The 16,728-nt window shown below is 41.8% G+C and overlaps 1 protein-coding gene across 3 annotated transcripts in view; it reads right to left on the reverse strand.

The window, feature by feature from the left end:
* tbl1x (transducin beta like 1 X-linked) overlaps window positions 1-14,487 on the reverse strand; it is a 39,705-nt gene extending 25,218 nt beyond the window's left edge. The window contains exon 1 of one of the 3 annotated variants that reach the window (XM_036575685.1): window positions 14,314-14,487. The gene's annotated coding sequence lies outside the window, so the exon portion shown is untranslated. Of the gene's footprint in view, window positions 1-8,477; window positions 8,617-9,244; window positions 9,454-14,313 lie in introns of those variants that run through there. The other 2 variants (XM_036575658.1, XM_036575674.1) reach the window with 2 other exon arrangements.
* Between the last annotated feature and the right edge of the window lie 2,241 nt (window positions 14,488-16,728).

Here is a 16,728-nt window from a genome sequence, read left to right on the forward strand (position 1 = left end):
ACCGACTGAATACGACACACTGTTATCTATAAAAATGGACAAAACTACATAACAGAGCTAAAAACAGCAGAAAGCTGAATTTTGCCTGTCGTTTAGTCCATGTTTATAGATAACAGTGTGTTAAACAATGTCAGAAACCACATAATCAAGCCTATTAAGGGGAAATAGGATGCTGATTTTAAGTAATACTATTTTTAAAGACAATTTAAAACACTATAAGGTGCAATTTCACTTGAATACATCCGTCCTCCATTCACTTCGCAAAGTAGGCCATCGCAGCGTCATTATTTCTGGAGGATTTGGAGTCGTTACCAGGCGAAAGACTTTGTACTGAGCCTGCAGCACATTTCCCTCTGTCTCTCTCTCTCTCTCTCTCTCTCTCTCTCTCTCTCTCAAACATTAACCCAGTCTGCTCCTAATGATTTACAGCTCTCAGTGTGAATCCCCTGCTGCCTCCCTCGCTCTCACTGAACGTGGGGCCAAAAAACAGCACATATTCTAAACTGAGACTCATTTCAGGCACGAAATTTAGGCCGAACGACGCAGGGATTCAGTTTTATATAACCAGCAATCTGCATAAGCAGCGACGGCGGTGCAGGGGGGGGGGTTCCTACACTGGGTTCATCCGCACCTTCTGGACCCAAACCAAGCTTCCTCGAGAGCCGTGAAGACAAACTTGGGAAATTTATAGCTGTAATAATAAGGTCACGACCTCGTAACTTCAGCAAAACCGTTAAACGGTTCACCGAAACAGAGTGCACTCAGCAGAACCACGTTTGCTTCTCAGACACTCACAGTGAAACCCTGAATATCAGCTTTAAAGGGCTCAAATCAAGGAAGACTGAACTTTCCCGCCTTTTTTTTTTTAAACGGGAGTCTGGTGTTGTATGTAAACAGTGATAAAGTTTCGTAAAGCACTGTTTAGTCCCAGCGTCCATACAGCCCACATATAGACACTAAACCGCAAACACAGCCCCCTTTGAATTCACTGTTTTTGTGATGCCACAAAAACAATGTCAGTCTACAGTTCAGCCCCGCCCACTCATGAGGAAGTTATAATGAGCGTTTCAGCCCTGCACGACACAGGAACAAAGGCAGCCTGTCTAATTCTAAGGGATAAAGAGAGGCAGTGAGTGGAGGCACAAGGGAGATGTTTCCATTAAAGTGGCCAGCGAGTGGAAGCACAAGGGAGGTGTTTCCATTATAGTGGCCAGTGAGTGGAAGCACAAGGGAGGTGTTTCCATTAAAGCGGCCAGTTAGTAGAAGCACACGGTGGGTGTTTCTAATAAAGTGGCCAGTGAGTGGAAGCACAAGGTGGGTGTTTCTAATAAAAAGGCCACTTAGTGGAAGCACAAGGGAGGTGTTTCCATTAAAGAGGCCAGTTAGTAGAAGCACAATGTAGGTGTTTTCATTAAAGTGGCCAGTTAGTGGAAGCACAAGGTGGGTGTTTCTAATAAAATGGCCAGTGAACAGAAGCGAGTGGAAGCACAAGGTGTTTCCAATAAATTGGCCAGTTAGTGGACGCACAAGGTGAGTGTTACTAATAAAAAGGCCACTTAGTGGAAGCACAATGTGGATGTTTCTAATATAGTGGTCAGCGAATGGAAGCACAAGGTGGGTGTTTCCAATAAAGTGGTCAGCAAGTGGAAGCACAAGGTGGGTGTTTCCAGTTAAGGGGCCAGCGAGTGGAAGCACAAGGTGGGTGTTTCTAATAAAGTGGCCAGTTAGTGGAAGCACAAGGTGGGTGTTTCCAATAAAGTGGTCAGCAAGTGGAAGCACGAGGTGGGTGTTTCCAGTTAAGGGGCCAGCGAGTGGAAGCACAAGGTGGGTGTTTCTAATAAAGTGGCCAGTTAGTGGAAGCACAATGTGGGTGTTTCCAATAAAGTGGCCAGTTAGTGGCAGCACAAAGTGGAAGTGTACTGTATCTCGTTACTCATCCACAGTGAAGAGCTGTAGTCTGTTATTTTAGTAGCCGGGTGCCGCAGCGGCGCGTCAGATAGAAACTGAACTGCACTGAGACGTGAAGGGTGAAGAACTGCTGACTCAAATTCCAGAAACCTCTGCATTATAACTTCCTCATTATCAAACATCTGTGTCACCACGACCGCAGGACTGAAGGTCATAATACAACCAGCTTCATACAGACAGGCCTGCAGCACACAGTCCTCACCATACTGCTTATATCTCTATGTCCTGTGGCCTGACGTCCTACAGGGTGAACAAATATTTAAATAAATAAATTAATCATTTTTCCCACAAATGACATACGATCCTATATTCCTCAACTAAACTTCTCACAGAAAAAAGAAAAATCAATTAAGCAATTTGAGAAAAATACAAAATTAAGGAAAAATACCAAAACGATGGTTCTTCACCTTGACGGAGAATGTGTTGTAGATGGTTTTATACAGAACCTTTGTGAAAAGGGTTCTATTTAGCACTAAAAAGGGGTTCTTCTACTGTCACCTGTTCTGCTTGACATTGTCACAATAGAAAAACACTTTTTGGAGCTATATAGAACCCTTTTCACAAAGGTTCTGTATAAAATCATCTACAACACATTCTCCATCAACCTAAAGAACCATTTCACAATGCAAAGAACCCTTTAATCATGCAAAGGGTTCTTTGAGTGTTCTTTACTAAAGAACCTTTAAACAACCATCTTTTTAAGAGAGTGGGAAACAGAATGAAACATTAAATGTGGCCCTGTTTTCCACTCAAATGAACAGAAATTGGGTGTTTAGTTGTGCTCCCTCCTTATTTCAGGAATATCGGTCTCACAGGGTGAATATTACGGGTACTACAGCTGATGTGGCTCTGGGTAAACAGATACAGGGGCTTTATGTGTACGCTCACATTACATATGCAGGAATTAGGGCTTGGTGATAAAACGATAACGGTAATTATCGCGATATAACTTTTCCTCGATAGAGCGATACGACATGTTCGATAAATGTTCGATATAATACACCATTCCCACACTTCCACGTTCAGCGAAAGCCTGTGACACTACTGTGCTGTCGCCAGGAGAGGGCGCACTTCCGAGTTTTTCTACATGATTAGAGAGGGAGGAGGCCACGAGTAAGATGAGTCTTTAGCAACGGCTGAAACGCAGAGTTATACATTCCCTGATTGAGTGGAGCGACCGGCGATCTGCTCTCCTGTGACCGAGTGTGAGTGACGAGGTCAGTGGTGTAACTGTACTGTCCTACAGCGAACTCACCTCTTTCCTCACATCCTAACCATCTTTAGCAAATCACAATCCTCACAACTACAGCACTGTTACAGCGCTCGGACATATTTTAGTATTAGTGCATTCACAAGCAATGAAAGTGAAAGAAAGAAGTGGGTTCATGTAAATTACAGCCCTGATTTAAACGAAAGTAAACTGAGGAAGCTGTGAGGCGTTGGAGAGCGGGAGAGCGCTAGCTTTCCAGGCTAGCTGTTTTTAGCAGCTGGCTAACTTGAAGCAGCTCCGTCACTCACACAGCACGGAGAACTGATGATACTGTAGATCAAACACGACACAAAAGCACCGCTTTCAGTTTAAACGTTCCTAAAAGTCGGACTCTGTTTGTCTGGTGTTGATATTTTGCGGTTCACCCCTTAAACTACTACGACAGTATAGAGAAACCCAGTCGTCTAGCTGGAGTCTGAACACTGTGATGTCATGTGTAGCGGGGTAGCCGAGCGCTCGGCACCAGCTAAAATAATCTGTTTTCTTTCTTAAATTACGACTATTACAAAAATAGCCGTGCTTTTCCAGCTGGCAAAAACAGCTCAGCAGACACTTTCTCCCACTGTCCCATGACAGATCTGTGAAATGTTCCACTGGTTGGTGAGTGTTTGTCGTGTTCAGACCATAAAGGATAGTTTAAAACAGTAATTAACCACCCAGGAGCAAAAATCAGCCTTCAAACTTGAAAGAAATAATGATTTGACGTTTATCGCGGTATGTTTCGATATCGAACGATATGAATTTTGTTTATCGTGATAACATTTTTGGCCGTATCGCCCAGCTCTAGCAGGAAAACTTTACCTTCAGCAGCTTAAACTGAGCTTAATATTAAGCTTTAGGCTAAAATAAACAGTAGTGTTTTGAACGTATCCCTGCTGAAGAAATCCACAGAAACCAGCAGGTGTTTCTTTTGGTTTCTGATGGTTTTGTAATGTGTTTTGGTTTATGGTTTAACCGGTTAGCAGTGGTTGATTCGCATATGGTCAGCGGCCTCGCTTCCTGAATGGTACTCTGCATGGCGACACACACAACCAGACGTTCGACTGGCCGCTGGTTGAAATACGAATGGGTAACGTTCACGCTGTCCTACTGCGCTTGTGTTGTCTGGCCTGAAACCACTGGGGTGAAACTGTGGGTGTAGATCAGAGGCTCTGCAGCTCTGCAGTCAGACCCTTCTCCCCTGTTTTCACTAAGAAAATCCACATATAATCTGACCGAGGGAGTTAACGATTTTGCACACAACGGATTCGTTTAGAAAACATCAAACTGGGACTAAATCTGTCTGGATTAGCATTACAGAGAAATCTAACATTTATTTGTGAAGAGTCACAAATGCAGTAACAGGATGTGCTCAGCGGGTCGGTGGGTCGGCCTGCCTGCACCAGAGAGCGCTCACCTTTAGCATAGCGGAAGGTTGTGGTGAGATTTGCCGAGGGGTTTTCCAGCCCACGACAGACGACGCTCGCTCTGAGAATCTCAGCTGAATCGCGAGAGTCTCAGAGATTCGAGAACCAGCGCCCTCCGAGATTCGAGAACTAGAACACCAACGACGAAATCTGAAATCCATCAATCCTGTTTCCGCAGCCTCAGCATCATCGTCCTCATGGACACAGCGATACGGGATCCGTGGCCCGATGCCGAGAACCGCGTACGTACAGTCTGCGTGAAAGTCTGAGCTGCTCAAGTTCCGTGTTGTTGTTAATTTTCCAAGTTAAACATCTACAGAAAACTTAATGCACAACTACTGTCCATTTGCTGGACTTCACATACAGCGCTTTAAAAAAGATGGTGCTTGAAGGGTTCTTTAGTAAAGAAAATGGTTCTATAGAACCAGGAACACTCAAAGAACCCTCTGCATGATTAAAGGGTACGTTGCATCTTGAAATGGTGCTTCAGACTGAAGGAGAACGTGCTGTAGATGGTTCCATATACCACCAAAAAGAGTTCTGTTACTGTTACAGGCTTGACATTGCCAGAATAGCAGAACCCTTTTTGGTGCTATAGAGAACCCTTTTATTTAGAACCATCTATTCTGCCATCAGTTATGCAAAGAAACTTTAGATGACGTAGGCTAAAAAATGATGGTTCTTCAAGGGTTTTTTTAGAAAAGAAAAAGGATCTACATAGAACCGTGAACACTCAAAGAACCCTTTGCATAATTAGGTTGTTCTTTGAGTGGTGAAATGGTTCTTGAGAATGCTGAATGCTGTATAAGGTTCCATATGGCACCAAAAACGGCTGGTTGTTATGATGCCAAGCTTGCAACAGTAGTAGAACTCTTTCAGTGTTCAGGGTTCTATATAGAACCTTTTTCTGTTTTTTTCTTTCACCAAAGGACCCTTGAAGCACAATCTTGTGCCGTGATTAAGGGCTGCATTGAAACGAGCAAGACAGAGAGATTTAACTCGGTTTTTGTATTAAGTCGAATCATCTTTACAGCCGTTTGCCAGCTTTGTGTGATTCGTTTGCCTTTTAATGAGGGCTGAGATCTCCAAGCCACCCCAACGACGTCCACCTTGCATCTGGAAACGCAAACACACCGGACAGTTCTGGAGCTCACTGTGCAGAGACATCCAAACGAGCTTTGATTCGGCACTTCAGAATGTCGAAAGTGACCTTCAGGCGGACCACCTGTACAGCCAATCGCGTCTCACCTATGGCTCGACACGCCATCGTTTACTCAAAAACACTCTTTCCTATGACCCTTTTTCGCATTTCAGCTTCGGCAATATTCTAACTTTCCCACCTCGTCCTAGTTTAAAAACTCTTTTTGCAATATTTGGAATATTTGCGATATATTTATATTTTTGGGGGGGAATTTCAGGCTTTTCCATTCAGCTTTTTTGGATGGAAAACCTGCTACCGAATTATGTAGAACTTATGCAGAAATTTCCCCAGGAAGCTCACCAACCCAACAGCAACAACCCCAAGGCCCAGTCCCATTTCCTCCCTCGCCTCTACAACTCAGCCCTACCCCTCTGTTTTGCGCGTTCACGTCTAGGTGTAGGGTGTCCCGATTCTTGTTGAGATAGAGGGGTAGAAGTGTTGGGGCTACACGACCCTCCAAACGGAGGTTTTTCAGAGACTCCAAACAGAGAGTTATGAGAAAAAAGAAAAAATGACAAGATGGAGAACAAGAGACCAAAGAAACCCACAAGTGTGAGAATTTTCTCTGTTAAAAAATTACAATAACCATAATATTATCTTAGTTTAATGTCGTTTCAGTGTATTTTGGTCCTTTTCTTCATAACAAGCACAAAAAATCACTAGTAGTGCTGACGTCTCGGTAGCTAGAGAGCTAAATTTCCCGTTCCAACTTCAAACAAGAATCTGGAGAATATCTGACTTCAGCTTCATATCTCTGAAGAATTCGGGGTGGGTGATAATAAATAATTGCCCCCCTCTTTGAAGATCATATGATGCCCTAAATGTAACTAAAGCCCAGCAGTGAGGAGCTGAATTTTACCCTCCTCTGCTGTCACTGCAGACTGGCAGGGTCGCCTACAGAGCAGCGCTGGTAGCTGTTAATGAAGTGATGCTCTTTTTATTTGAGGGTCCCATTTCAGAGGGAAGACTTTCAACCACTACTCTGTAACTCAGTTCCAAGGGGCAAGAAGACCCTCAAAAACAAGGGGTAGGGGTAAAAATAAGAAATGAGACCGGGCCCAAACGTCTGATTGGTGTCTCTAGAAGACTCCCCTCCCATTTGTACTGGGTAATTCATCTGCTATTACTCTCAAACAAGCTGATCAGACCGCCGCTGTTTGAGAACGCTGAGTCAGCTCGTCATGACCTTCAAGGAAAACGTCCGAAAGACGTGAGCAGCCAGACACAACAGGACCCGCGACCACCACTGCTCGCTGGGTCCACACGGCTCAGAAAACGGGCTACAAAGGCGGTGAGCTCCCGGCCAGCTGGCCCTCAGCCCATGAGAACAAGGCCAAGAGAGCAGCCTTGCCATCAGACACGTCAACCACCGGCCTGTGAAGGCAAGCCAGCGCCAGGGCGGCCACCGCAGGCCCTTCGGTTCTGATGTTGGCTGCGCGTTACTATAGTTACGTCCACACACAAATATACACTACCTGGCCAAAAGTTTGTGGACGCTTATCCAACGTTTCAAGAGTATTGAAAATGAGGTTGTCTCCTCTTTGCTGAGGCATGCGGCTCTTTTACTGCCCTGTTGTGGCTCCACAGCTGAATCAGATTTGTAGGTAAAAATAAAATAATCCTCCTTTACAGTAAAATAAAGCTCTGCTGATCGTTCAACACAGTTTAACAATAAATGGTCTTAAACTCTGGAGTTAATGTAGAACTGCTAATTCACCCTTTAACCCTGAAGATCAGCGCAGACTGTCACCATAGCAACACTGACAACAGTCTCGCCTAGCTAGTAGCTAACGAAACGGCAAAGAGAGAGATTTAAGACGAACATCGTAATTAATTTAATAATTTAGAGACGAATGGACTGATTTGCATTCGTAATCACTCCAGAGTGGTTCAGAGTGGTTTGGTGTGAAACGCTCCGTTCTAGATAAACTTAGAGTCAGAACTGTTCACAGTGGTGGTGATAGGAACCAGACGTCCTCCTCTAAAAGCTCCCTCACAGAAAGTTACTACATGAAATGTCTGAGACACTGTTTTATGATAGTTTTGAGAAGATTTTGGCTTTAAAAGCCATCCATGGTGGAGGGATACATGCAGTGAGGCAAAATAGTCCCCACAGAAAACTTACTATTTCTGATTTTCCACTATTTTCCATCATCAACACTCCATATAAACTCAGAAGACTCGTGTAGGTTCACTGGTGGTTCTGGAGAGTAAATAAAATGTCTATATTTGTGTTGTAGTCATGGCGACCCCTGGTTCCTATCACCACCACTGTAAGGAGATCCTGTAAAGAGTCAGTAAGTTTCACAGTGAACCCGTCAGATCAAGCCTCTCTGATCGAGTTCACAGCTCCACCGCTGTGTTATCCGCAGTCTGCAGTCGAGCTGAAGTTCCTCTTTAACTCACAGAAGGCATGAATGGGTGATTGATCAGGTTCTAATCAATGTTAGGTGCCACTTTATTAACTACAGCAGAGTAAAGGCTAAATCTGCCCCTCCCCCAACTCACTCAGGGGCCTGTATACACATTTTCATCATCATCACAGTCGTATTAACAGCCCTAATAATCGCGCAGATATTTATCGCGCAGTATTACAGCGATAAAGATCAAAGAGCTCACAGGAACAACTCACTCATTCACTCACACACTCACACTTCCGCTGTAAACAAGAGAGAAAATAAAACAGAAAATCTTAAAATATCTCCTCACACAGACAGAGGAGAAACACAACAGGCCTGAACTCTCTACTGAGAAAAAGTAGAGCAGAGAGAGAGAGAGAGAGAGAGAGAGAGAGAGAGAGAGAGAGAGAGAGAGAGGGAAACAGGAGAGAGAGAGAGAGAGAGAAAGAGAGGGAAGCAGGAGAGAGAGAGAGAGAGAAGAGAGGGAAGCAGGAGAGAGAGAGAGAGAGAGAGAGAGAGAGAGAGAGAGAGAGAAGCAGGAAAGACAGAAACAAGAGAGAGAGAGAGAGAAAGAGAAACGAGAGAGAGAGAGAGAAAGAAAGAGAGAGGGAAACGCAGGAGAGAAAGAGAGAGAGAACAGATAGAAAAAGAAAGAAAGGCAACAGAGAGGGGGGAAACAGGAAAAAGAGAAAGAGAGAGAGGGAAACGAGGGAGATAGAGATAGAGAGAGAGAGAAAGAGAAAGGAGGACAAGAGAGAGAGAAAGAGAGAGGGAAACGAAGGAGATAGAGAGAGAAGGGGAAGGGGAAAGAGGGAGAGAGAAAACGAGAGAGGGGGAAACAGGAGAGAAAAAGAGAGAGAGAGAACAGATAGAGAAAGAAAGAAACAGGGGGCGAGAGAGAGAGAGAGAGAGAGAGAGAGAGAGAGAGAGAGAGAGAGAGAGAGAGAGAGAGAGAGAGACAGAGTGTAAACGAATCAATGAAACGCGTGCGTGTTCTTACCCGTCAGTCCGCGCGAGCCCCGGTTTCTTTCTCGTTCACCGCTCCTTCCCGCCCATCCTGTTTACCGGTGTTGTTGTTGTTGTTTTGTTTGTTTGTTTGTTTGTTTGTTTGTTGCGGCGACGAAGAAAGAAAATTAAAAAGAAACGGCGCGAATGTTAAGGTCGCGTTCACTCGCTGGTCGCGCGCACGGAGCCGAGCGCGTTCACGAGGAGAGGGAGGAAGGGGCGGGGCCTGAGGGGGGTGACCCGCCATGAGGAAGCGAGAGAGAGGGAAAGTGACGATTACCCACACAAACGACAACAACAACAACAACAACAACAACATCAACAACAACAACAACAACCTCTACGGCGCCATTTTAGGATCTGAAGGCCTGGTTTATACAGGAGCCTGGGCTGATTCCTCTGGCTAATGGTGGCTTTGGTGCTGCTTGTTGAGATGAGGCCTCCAACCCACTTATTCGTGAAATGTGAACACCAAACAACACAGGTGTAGGACTGGAGATCTGGGGGTGTTTCACAAAGCAAGATTTCTCAGTTTAGCCAGATAACTTAAGCCCAAAGTCAAGCTTCCCTGCTGAAGAGAATCATAGAAACCATTAAAAGAGTCTGTTGGTTCCTGGTGGTGTCCAGTAGTCACGGACGGTGTTCTGGGTTTGTCCTGATGGGTTGATATCTCAGTGTAAAGGACTCTAAAGGTTTAACAGGTGTTCTAGACTGACTCCAGATGCGTTTGATGGTTTCCTAAAGTCATCCTACATGAAACTAGTGATCTCTAATACTAACCATTAAGCCAACTCCCATTAGAAAGCTACACCATCAGGTAATAATCCTAATAGTTCTGTCTTTTTTCAGCAGGGTGTCCAATAGGAAAACAGCTGAGGGACATTGGACAGCCCTCATCATTGGGATTAAGTTATCTGGCTAACTGAGAAGTCCTGCTGTGTGAAATACCCCTCTGACTTAGTTTCCTATAGAGAACTAGACTGCTGATAACTTCACTATATAGACAGCAAAGCCTCTTGGCCTCCATTAGTAGTGGGTGATAAAGGATTTTACAGGATGAACTGGATGAAATTCAGTTTATTGTCAAAGGAGCGACATCAGACTGTAATGAGTTAATGAATTAACAGGGAAAAGAAAGCAGAAGGAAAAGCCAGTCTCTTGGGGTTAGTCGTCAGCCATTAGTCATCAGCCTAGCATCGAGACTGGCCATGTGCGCCGCCTACGGCGCTCCTCGCTCGGCTGGCTGCTTCAGGAGTCGGCCCACAAGCTAAAACTGATAGCGTGAGCTCCCCGCTGAAAAGACCACTTGAACCATTAGGATTAAAACTTGATGGTTTAGCTTTCTTATGGGAATTAGCTTAATGGTTTCCATTGGACATTGCCAATTCCCTGTGGGACACCTTTAGATCCCATTAATAAACCATCAAATGCCTCTGGAATCAGTTCTGGAACAGCTGGTAAAGCATTAGAGTCCTTTACACTTTGATATCAACCCATCGGGAAAATACAGAATACCATTCGTGACTATTGGATGCCAGCAGGAACCAACAAACTCTTTTAATGGTTTCTATGATTTGTTTAGCAGCTCAGCTCATAATATTTACAGTGTCTGACGCTCGTAGATTAAAGTTTGAGAGACACACATATGAGACAAAGACTTTTGGACGTAAAATAACATGTGGGCCCTTTTTGGCCGCACTCAGAGAAGCCGCTATGAGCTTTAAATACACTTGCCTTTATCTCATTAGGGTTATAAGGCACTGTTGGCATATGTCTATATATTGTTCATTTCTTTTTTACTATTTTGCCCCCCAATTTTTTTTTTTCGATTTACCTAAGTTGTTAAATATGGTTCTTATTAAAAGTGAAGGAACATCCAGAATAATACACTGCAAAAAGGTTTGCTTTAGCATCCAAAATGGTTTTATTTGAAAGAAACTTCCACAAATACACAGTACCGTGATATAAACCGAAACCATCAGTAGTCTTATTTATACCATGTTATAAACTTTTGCCCATACTGCCCACTACTAGCCTCTATATTGGTTCTTCATCTCTGCATTGTAAAATGAATGCTTGTCTATGGATATTCAGCTATAACAAAAATGCTGGTGAACCGCGTTTTCCTGCAACAATATCCAGTTTATAGGCTGTAGCAAGACATTACATGACTAAGTATTTGTGTAAAGGTTTTATTTTATGACTAATATAACCAAATTTAGGCTATCAGTCCATTATTTCATAGAAATGGACTATTCAAAATACATGGATATCCAGTCTTGTCTTAGTATTTGTATAGCTCATTTAAATGAAGAAAAATGTCTGAAACCATATTAAATCTGTGTTGTGTAGCTATGAGGTTTAATTTAACTCCATCTAGACTGACCATCTGGGCAGATAGCACAGATAGCTAACAGGCTAAGATGTTGCATGTATATTGTGCCAACTTTAATGTCTACGTTTATGCAGCTCTGCCATAAGTAGTATTAAATCCAGTGTGAAGTGAAAGTACAGCTCAGTTAGCCTGGAGCTAATGTTATATAGTAATTCCCATAGAGGTGCTAGGAAAAATCAGCCTTACAGTGAAGAAAGAAATCAAATGAAGGCTTTTCAAATGGACCAATGTATTGTATTGCAAAAAACTATCAGATGTTGTACAGAGAAAGATTTAAATAACCCTGAAAATCAGTGCAAGTCTATGTGGAGCCAGAGGTGTTATATCTCATTGTGGAGATATGTGCATGCGGAGTAGCCAGAACAAGCCCAAAAATGTGGATTTTTTACTTTATTAAAGCTAAACGCGACCAACTGTTTATGCAATTTTGGTCAGATATGATCAGTGATTTGAAAAATGTGTTTGAAGCAATAATTTTGCTTTTAGTTTTGGATTTATAGGTTTGTCCCAATGCAAAGAGATAAGAGTCCGGTCTTGCATGAGTGGAAATGAATGCCCAAATGGCCGTTAAGTGGTCAGACTTCCCTATAACGACGTTAGAGGAGCACTTACTTCAGGGGAGTATGCAGTGCTGGAATGGTGCCCTCTGTCAGCAATTTAGATATACTGTATATATCTATTGACATTATGAATTATACAGTACAATAATTATTATGTTATTATAAATGATTATATGCACAACTCAATATGACTTAACATAGCGGACTCGCAAACAGGCTGTGCTAATTCCTCTGTAGTTACTTGTGATATTGGACTCACTTTACTCATAAAACACATTGATAATAACAATAACAATAACAAGGTTCTGGATCTGAAGGTCCTTTGTAAGTAAAACGTTACACAAAGATGACTTTTCACAGCGGACACGCAAACGATTGAGCTTGTTGTCAAATGTTTTGTAATATTTCCAAAAAACGTAAGCAGAACGTGGCAAACATGTCAAGCCATTTATATTGTATTAAAGAACTAAATGTCTCCCTAAATCAGGGGTCACAACCCAAATGTTAAAAAGAGTAATTTTGTCTTTTCAATAAAAATCTAACCACTTTGGGAGCCACAACATTTTATGACCATTTCATTGAAGTAACGTTTTAACCTCTTGGCTGTAAATATGTCTCAGTATGTGCTGATGTGCTAGTATAGGATAAAAAATATAGTATAAACGAAAGCGCAGACTTACTTTGCTCTGCTTTAAGCTTTAGCTTCTCGCATCTCCAGCAGGAAACTTAGAACAGTAGAATAGTTTCTTGTAAAATGTCTCTCAATGTTCGACTTTTTACGAGGCTGAAGTCGCTTCTTATTCACCAGCTTATTGTTCGAATTTTCCCGTTCCACCTTAAATGGTGCCTGAGGCACCAGAATGTAACTGCTGCACCATTTAAGGTGGAACGGGACAATTCAAACGAGAAGATGGCGAATGAGAGACTTCAGCCTAATGACTTTTTAGTGTTTGTCAGTTTCTCGTTGCAGATTAAACGTATCAGGAAACCAGCTGGAGTGATGATAAATGTAAATAATAAAAGATAAGAAAATAAAAGAGTCGCATGTTGCCCTAAATTGTCTCCAACGTTTCCTAGTGCTCACCTGGAAAGGCAAATTTGAGCGTATTACTCTGGTCTTATTCAGTTTACACTGGCTTAAGTTCTGCATTGACATTTAAAGCTCTTAATGACTGAACTCCAGCATATCTTACTGGTATTTGTTTCATATTTGTTTAGGATATGCCTAAAAGTATTATGGCTCATTTTCACCTGTAGTTTGTAATTGTGCTGTTATTTTCATTTAGAACATAATGTTTCTAAGTTTCTAATGTTTTACTGATATTCCTGTGTTAAGCACTTTGAGATTTTGTAAAGTGAAAAGTGCTGTATATATATACGATTTATTATTTTTATTATTATTACGTTTATTACTTGTTAAGGGCTACAAAATGTGGCAAAATGCAGAAATACAGCCATTTAAGTGGCCCATATCATAGAAAATCATACTTTTCCACACTTTCCACAAGTATGGAAACACACTCTTCACTCCCAGCCCATACAGTCCATTGTAAATTGCTTCTTTTTGTGATGTCATTAAAGCCAACACATTTCACATAAATCCACCTAAATATATTCAATCTACAGCAGTTTAGCCCTGCTCCTTCAGGCTTAAGATATATGGCGTGTTTCGGCCCGGGCTCCTTTTTGAATGAGGATCAATACGTACAGCCAATCGGAACAGAGCTCATTTACATATATATGACACAGTAACAAAAACAGCCTGTTTAATTATTAGGAGATAAAGAAAGGTTGGAAAATGATCATGTAAAAATGAATTATGACTGTTTTAGGTACGCATAACCACACAGGTGTCAGAAGTGGGATCCTGAGAAAAAAATAAAGTACAATAAAAATGCAGGATACGAGCATTTTAATATAAACACTTCTAGTGTCACTCTATAAGCACTCTATAGTACTCTATAACTACACTTCTGTGTCACATACTGAAACCAAGCTGTCCAAAACTAACGTAATGCAGCCTTTTTATAGCACAAAGCCAGTGACCAAAAATAGCATTCATAAAACATACAGTCAGTATGAACCATGGGATTAAAACCTGTGCAGTACTTTTTCAGTCCATCGCAGAATATCTGCTGAAGTCTTTCAGGATCAGGGTTGTTCTGAAGGGAAGGCAGCGCGGCGGTGTAAGTCGTGGTGTGACGCAACACTTACTGGATTCCTCCCTTCCCCCACTCACGGCTCTATTTTGCGCCTGCACGGTCACTTGGAGGCTGATTTAATTCCCCCTTTGGCCCTGCTCAGTCATTCACATTGGGAAAGTAAATAACAAGTTGACATCATTACAGCCCTGCATTAGAGTGACACATTCCTCTGGGTCCCATATTCACTCAGATATAAACGCACTGCCAAAAACACAGGCACTGTTTCTCGTGAGTGTCTTCTGGGAGACGAGTTATCTGAAATGAAGTGACTGAAAGGGCTGAGATTTTCAATATAAGGCCTGAAATTCAAATTTTGCCAAGACTTTCTACTGTAATTGCCACTTGACTGCTTAACCATATAGTACCAAAATTGGTTCTTTGGCTTGCAACAATACTGTGATCCCTTCTTGGTGCTACATGGTTCTTTAGTAAAGAAAACGGTCCTATATAGCACCATGAACACTCAAAGGACCCTTGGCATGGTTAAAGGGTTCTTTGCACCGTGAAAGAGTTCTTCAGATTGATGGAGAAAGTGCTGTAGATGGTTCTATAAACAACCTTTTTGAAAATGGTTCTATACAGCACCCAAAAAGATTCTTTTATTGTTACAAGCTTGACATCATAGCAATAGAAGAACCCTTTTGGGTGCTATATAGAACTGTTTTCAAAAAAGGTTCTATATAGAACTGTCTATAATTCTATTATTAATATGGTGAGTGATTCCAAACTTTCGGACACTACTGTACCAATGTCAATGCCATTTGAGTAAAAATAGAATTGTACTGAGTCTGAAAATGAAAAGCTGTATATATTTAGCTCAGAGCTTTATGATTAGCCTAGATTGGATTAGAGTGTAATTGAAAATTATACAACAGTTTCAATGGAACCGTCTGATTGGCTAAGAAGTGTTTGACCTATGCTGTTATTATTTGTGATAACAGTATGTTTTTTTACATAAATGCATCATTCTACTGAACACTTTGCTAAGTGACACCTCGCTTGACTCCATAGATAACTGATACTCCTTTAGCAAGTACAAACAGAAAATGAACACATATTTGACCCACAGCCTGTTTGGTCAGAATCTGAAGGAGTGAGTGACCACAGGACTACATCAGATCCCAAACCAGATTTTAATCCTAAGTGAGCTTTCCGGTAAGCAACCAAACAAACTAGAATTGGCGAACAGAATACAAATCAGCAAACAAGATAGGCTTTGAAATGTGTTACGGACTGACTGGAACAAAACTACATTCAGATTCATCTGGTAAATATTGAAAAAGCTGAGCTGAACCTGATATTGTGACAGTTTTAAGGCTCTAACTCAGGGGTGTCAAGCTCAACCACTAAAAGGGCCATATTAAAAAATCTGAACAAATCTGTGAGCCGGCTTTGTTTTCATTCTGTTTTTTTCTTTACATTTTGCCACGACCCAAACGGGCCGTTGTTTATTCAAAATATGCCAAACCTACAAAGGCAAAAAACAGGCGCTGAATACTTGAATGGTGCAAAAGTAATTTTATATAAAAACAAATTATTTCATATAAAATAACAGACTACATTAGCTTTTGTCTTAAAAAGTTGTAATATTTCAAGAAAAAGTTGTAATATTTCGTGAAAAAAGTAATAATATTTCAAGAATGAAGTCATAATATTTAGAGAAAAAAGTCGTAAAAGTTGAAATGTTACGACTTTAATCTCGAAATATCATACCACACACATTTTTCTCAAAATATTATGACTTTTTTCTCAAAATATTACACATTTTTCTCAAAATATCATACCTCACAACCTTTTTCTCAAAGTATTATGACGTTTTTCTCAAAATATTACGACTTTATTCTCAAAGGCTACTATTTTCATTTTTATTAACAGTGGCCCTAAACGCTGTCGTAGAAATGGGCTGATATTAAGAGAAAGTTAAGATAATTTTGCAGGCCGAATAAGATTGTGCTGCAGGCCTTGTGTTTGACACATGGGCTCTAACTGAATGCAAAAGGGCACTACTTTTTTGGCGGAGGAACTGCCAATATTAAAGCTTCTTCGCTTTACTTTTGTCCTTTTTAGCAGACCTGTTACATAAAGCAGTAGAACACTGAAGGCCGTGTGTTATTCACCACCGAATCACAGCCGTGATATTATTCACCACAATGGAACTGAACTGAATTTACTGTCCGGATGAGTAACGTTAACGTGTACGCCAGGCTCACGGCTTCAGAAGTCGTTTTGGGTGTGTTCTCTGTCTCTGTGCTGAGAGCTTTTTGTGTTGAGGTTGCATAGTCTTGCATCATTGCAGTGTGAGATTAGCTCCCTGTCACCC

This window comes from Colossoma macropomum, unplaced genomic scaffold, assembly GCF_904425465.1.
Source record: "Colossoma macropomum unplaced genomic scaffold, Colossoma_macropomum, whole genome shotgun sequence".
Taxonomy (NCBI): domain Eukaryota; kingdom Metazoa; phylum Chordata; class Actinopteri; order Characiformes; family Serrasalmidae; genus Colossoma; species Colossoma macropomum.